The sequence below is a fragment of the Mus caroli genome, unplaced genomic scaffold (assembly GCF_978045245.1).
Source record: "Mus caroli unplaced genomic scaffold, Mus_caroli_1 scaffold_5, whole genome shotgun sequence".
Taxonomy (NCBI): domain Eukaryota; kingdom Metazoa; phylum Chordata; class Mammalia; order Rodentia; family Muridae; genus Mus; species Mus caroli.
Genome location: NW_028227260.1, coordinates 11,789,765 through 11,796,088, shown reverse-complemented (window position 1 = coordinate 11,796,088; position 6,324 = coordinate 11,789,765).

Here is a 6,324-nt window from a genome sequence, read left to right as displayed (position 1 = left end):
TTCCACCTATAGGGTTGCAGATCCCTTGAGCTCCTTGGGTACTTTCTCTAGCTCCTCCATTGGGGGCCCTGTGATCCATCCAATAGCTGACTGTGAGCATCCACTTCTGTGTTTGCTAGGCCCTGGCATTGTCTCACAAGAGACAGCTATATCAGGGTCCTTTCAGCAAAATCTTGCTAGTGTATGCAATGGTGTCAGCGTTTGGAGGCTGATTATGGGATGGTTCCCCTGGTATGGCAGTCTCTAGATGGTCCATCCTTTAGTCTCAGCTCCAAACTTTGTCTCTGTAACTCCTTCCATGGGTGTTTTGTTCCCAATTCTAAGAAGGGGCATAGTGTCCACACTTTGGTCTTCGTTCTTCTTGAGTTTCATGTGTTTTGCAAATTGTATCTTGTATCTTGGGTATTCTAAGTTTCTGGGCTAATATCCACTTATCAGTGAGTACATATCATTTGAGTTCTTTTGTGATTGCCTGCTGTAGGTTGATTTTTACACACACACACACTTCTGAATCCTACTGGTTTTTAAATTTTCTGTGTGGATTATAACAACATTGGTGAATAACAGAATTGTGTTTCTTTCTTTCAAATCCTTATACCCTTGTTTATTTGGGCACTCACTGGGGTATAGAGTGGGGTATTCAAAAGAAGTCATTATAACTGCCATTCTTAAATTTCTTGATCTTAAGTGAAAATAATTTCAGTGTTTCAGTGTTAGTTATAGAATTTCTCATGTAGGATTTGTAGCTATTTTATACTAGGCAAAGGACATTAACTTCAATTTTTAAGATGCTAAGAGGTTTTATAATTAATGGATTATTTCCTTAACAAATGTTTTATTGCACCTGTAAAGATCACTCTATATCCTTTTATTTCCCATGTAGTTTGGTATTATGGGAAATTGTACTGGCTGATTTTTTCCAAAACAATTTATACCCTGTTTTACTGATTATTTGCCATGGTTTTGCATTGTTATATGCTGCTTTGGAATTTTTTTCCCACTTTTATGTCTGTGAAGGAAAAAGGCTTATAGTGCTTCACCATCAGCATCTACCCAGTGATTCTTAATATAAAAGTTCTGCTAACTTCATAAATGTAACTGTAAAATATTTTATGTCTGTATTATAGAATAGTTTGTGTGTGGTTAGTACTATGGTTTGATCATTATTCAGTAGAACTCATCTGTAAAACAAGGAGCAATGCATCCAACTTAACTAGTGAGAAAAGACGAGAACAAATCCAAAAAATCTGAATGGAAGAAGTCAAAAATATAATGGCAAAATAATTAAATAGAAGCCTGAGATGGGAAGTTTTGATCAAGCTAAATTTTGCCTTTGAAAGATCTAATGGAGTATACAAACATGAAAAAAGATTAGTGATCTGAGCATAATTGCATATCTCTATAATTTCAGAGCTCAGGAGGTGGAAGCAGAAACATCACAAGTTCAAGGTCAACCTGGGCTACATAAGACCCCATCTAAAAACAAAATAAAACAAAAGATTAGCAATCAGAAAGATGAAAGGAATGAACCATAGAATGTAACCATAGATAGTATGGGATTTTAAAAGGTAACAAAAATGATATTCTAAATTACTTACAGGTGATAAATTTTGAAATGGAAATAAAAAAGACACTCCCCAGAAATACATAATTTACAAAGTCTGATTCAAGAAGAAATAGAAAACTTGATAGATTTCTAACCACGGAATCAGTTAGCTGTGGCTGGTGATATGTGCCTATAATTCCAGCCTCCAGGAGTTTGAGGCAGAAAGATGATGAGTTTGAGGTCAGTCTTTATGATGCAGTGAGACCCCACTCCAAAAGCCAATAGCAAGAAACCAATAAAAGGGGGTATATCTGGCATAAATCGAAGGAGGGATAGTTTTATAAGCTCTCAGTAGACCTAAAGTATGACTTGACCTAACTAGTAATCAGAGGAATGCAAACCAAAACCACAGTTGGTCATTCCACCCACCTTTGGTGAACAATAAAGTTGTGTTGGCAAGGATGTTAAGTGGCTGGCAGGGGAGTGAAATATTATGATTACTTTTTTTGAGGAACAATTTTGTTTCTCTAGTCAATCAAAGATGCACTCCCCTCATGACTTACCAATCCCTTTCCTTAGTATATGCTAGAAGATTTGTCTATGAATAGTCAGAACAGCAGTGTTTTCAATATTAAAACAAAACAAAACAAAACAAAACAGACAACTCCAAATGCTCACAAATTAATACAGAAAAAGTTTTGTGCATACAATAAAAATTATATGGTAGCATAGGGTAATCTCAGGTGTTTATTGTAAAACGAGAAAAAAGGCAAGTGTTGGAAACCATACAGAATGATTTAATTCATATAAAATTGAGAAAAAGTAAAACTCAACAATGCTATCTTCAGAAGTGCAGAAGCATGCAATAAAACTACAAAGATAAAAATTCTGCAAACATGAAATACAATGTAGTGGTTATCTCTAAAAGGGAAAGGAGGGAAATTGTATCTAGAAAGGTGACATGGAAGCTTGTAAGTCATTGATGATGCTCTTTCAATGGTGATGGCAGTAGGGGCTGGTGCAGGCTGTAATTCTACCTACTTGGGAGACTGAGGCAGGAGGATTATAAATTAGAAGTTTGTCTAGTCTATAGAATGAGTTCAAGGATAGCCTGGATAATTTACTGAGGCCCTGTCTTAAAATAAAAAGTAAAAAAGACTTGCCTAGTATGTATGAGGTTCTGGGTTCAACTCCAAGTGCTACATAAACAAAGTTGATGGTACAACTGGGTACAATGGTATATGCCTGTAATCCCAGCACTCAGAAGGATGAGGTAGAATGATCATGATCTTGAGGCCAGCATGGGAAAAATAGCATGAACCCATCTAAAAAAAATGAATACATAAGATTGATGGTGATACTGTTATCATTGGTATTTTAAAACAATGAATATGATTTTAGTCTACTTAATATTTAGTAAGATATATTCATGGGACAAAAAAGAGATAAAACTAGAGTTTTTTGAGTTAGAAGTTAGATATTTGGCCAATAGGAGCTACAAAAAATAGAAAGCAGATACTGTTCTTTCAGAGGAATTTATCAAAGGCATAAAATAAGAGAACATCACCGAGAAATAAAGGAATACAGTATCTAGATGTAACGGGTATGCCAAAGCCTATAAACAAATGTTCGGAACACTGGGATACAGAGAATGTTCCAAAATTAAAGTATTAAGAAACAGAATGGTCTGATATGGCATTACTGAAAGCTAAGCCACAGAACAACATCATCTTTAGAGTTCTGACAAAAAGTAATGGTGAACCTGCCACAGCCAAATAAATAATCAACTTCTAGATAGGTAAGATCTTATAAAGTTTATCTTCCACAGAAAGCCTCAAGGAACTACTGCAGGGTATATTCTGACAAGAAGAAGGAAGATACCACCTGGAAGATGTGTGATCCAGAGATGAAGGAGAGCCCTGGGAACTGCTCTGCTGCAAGCCAGGAGAGCTAATAGCAGTTTGGAGTGATGTTTCTAAAGATGCAACAGAGGCAGTATCTTTTGAGTTAAACTATAGGGAGCCAGGGGTGGTGGCACAGGCCTATGGTCCTAGGACTGAGGGAAGTGAAGGCAGGGTGACTGTTAGTTACATTTCCGTTGTTGAGATAAGACATCTTGACCCAAAGTGATTTAACTATGAAAGAGTCTATTCTGGCTTGAGGTTCAAGGAGACAGTCCATAATGGTGGGAGAGATGCCATCAGTAGGTAACCAGATCAGGAAGCTGATAGACAGATCACAGCTGCAAACACACACGTGAACTAGAGAGAGTGAAGTGGATGTGAAGCAAGCAATGAACTCTCAAAACCTGCCCTTCAGTAGCCTACTTCCTCCAGCGAGGCTGCACCAACTCCCTGAACCACATCACCAATTGTGGACAAATTGCTCAAATGCCCATGTCTATGCAGGACATTTCTCATTCAAACCACCACAGCGATAAAGCATTTGAAACCAACCCAGGATGCACAGTGAGACTTTGTCTCTAAACAAAATCAAACAGCAACAAACAAAAAACATATTCAAAGGCATTTTCACAGCTTCTTAGAGACAAATCTATTGTGAATAGTATTTTTATAGCTAATGTAAGTGCTGAAACTTGATTTAAATGAAACTGTGTTATACATATTAAAGTTTGTGGTTAGGGAGTTGAGACCACTCAATCCTGTTCTTCTGTAGAAAATAACCAAAAGATAATTATAAAATAGAAGTCTTAAGAAATAGCAGTAATATCATTTCATGCATAATATATATTTAAATTACTAAAATTAGCCTGTGAAAATTAAAAGTAGTTCACTTTAGGAAGAAGCAAATAACTACAGCTTTTTACTTCAAAATGAGTCATGTTATTTTATTTTTAACACAATACATTTATCTAAAATCAAATTACTAAGTGCAATATGTACTGCTTTGATAGGAATTGCCACTGGTATGTTTTGCTTATAGCTCAAGAAATATACACTTGAAGAATTGTGTGTTCCACAGTATGTAAATTTTGTTAAAAAATCAGCAAGTATGTAAAACAGTACTAGCTAATGAACTACATGCAGATGTCTGATATGTCAAAGTGCACAGGTCAACCCTCCACAAAGAGCTACATGCAACTGAGAGATTCTGTGAGTGGGAAAAATATTCTTCCTCAGGGAAGAGCACACCAGTTGGTTATCTGATACCAAATGGTCAGCTCTGAAAACATACTTGCCAATAACCTTATACAGACTGAGCAGGTTATAGCTAGGAATATGTATGTACATACACATACGTATATACATACAATTAGTGAGAAATAGGATAAGAATTTGAAAGATCAAGAAATGGCATATGAGAGATTTTGGAGTAAGGAAAGGAAAGAGAGAAATGACTATATTATTGTCCTCCAAAATGAAAGAAGTAAGGTAGAATAGTGAATTAACCAAAATATTGGTGAATACATGATCAAACAAGGACAGCAAAATGATCCCGATGGAATTTAGAAGGTGAGTATGTGAGTATTCACTGTGAAATTCCTTTAATTTTGTGGTTCTTGAAAGTTTTGTAAATAAAAAATTGGCACAAATAAAAATGAATGTCACACTAAAAATAAGTTCAAGAGAGAATGTTCGGTGTGGCACAGCCAGCTAGGTATACTTTCATCTTGAAATGCTTTTGCTTTCCAGAAACATCCTGTAGCCATTTGACCCACAGGTGACTGGTCAGATCAAAGAAGGCAGTGACTCAGGAGTGGGCTCTGGCTGATATTTCTTGTTAACGTTTTACCAGTTTCCGTACAGGGTAGGTGCATTTGATGTTGAATGATGAATAATTTCTGTCTCCTAACACGCGTGTCTTCTGGTTGTGAATATGCTCATTGTTACAAGCTCATCTTTATTTCATCACTCAATGGTAATCTATAGTCTGTAACCCCCAGGGCCACACTCTCAGTGGTTCAATCTCGGTTGTACTTCAGTAAAGCACTAAGGGAAAGTAGCTCTTTGGAATCATCATAGACTTCTGTCATTCTAGGGAGTTGAATCATACAGTTTTCATTACAGTAGCTTTTAGGTCCTGGATCCAATCTGGCTATGTTTTAGATGAAGAAACTGAAGGCAAAATAAAGCGCTGCATTCAGTGTGATGTATCTATTTGTTATGGTTATTGTCCATTTGCTGTGGTACTTTCTTCTTCGTGCTCATGTTAAACGATTAAATAAGCTCATGCTATGTGAATGACAGTTGAATAACACACTCTTCCTCCAAGAGGTACTGGATTTGAAAGAAATACTGAATTTAATAAACTTCAAGATCCTTTCCATGCTGTTTTGAGAGTAAAGTAGTAGCAGAGGAAAATAAGTGTTGAAATGCTCCCCATGTTCAGTCTATACCTGCAATTAAAAGTACTTGCTGTGTACAATTAAAAGTAAGGACACATATTTGTAATCTTAGTACTATGGATGCAGACGCAGGAAGATCAGAAGTTTAAAGCTAGTTTGGTTATACAGTGAGATCCTGTTAGAAAGAAAGAAAATAAGGAAGGAAGGAAGGAAGGAAGGAAGGAAGGAAGGAAGGAAGGAAGAAAGGGAGGAAAGGAGGAAGGAAAGGAGAAAGGAAGGAAGGAAGGAAGGAAGGAAGGAAGGAAGGAAGGAAGGAAGGAAGGAAGGAAGGAAGGAAGGTGCGCAGTTAGGCATATGGCTGAGGAGGGAAGAGGGGGAGGGAAGCTAAGGCAGTTTAGTGAAAACCCAGTGTATATTGATTTGTAGGTAAGCCTTGTTTTAAAAAGCAATAAAAAAACTAAATTCCAAAAGT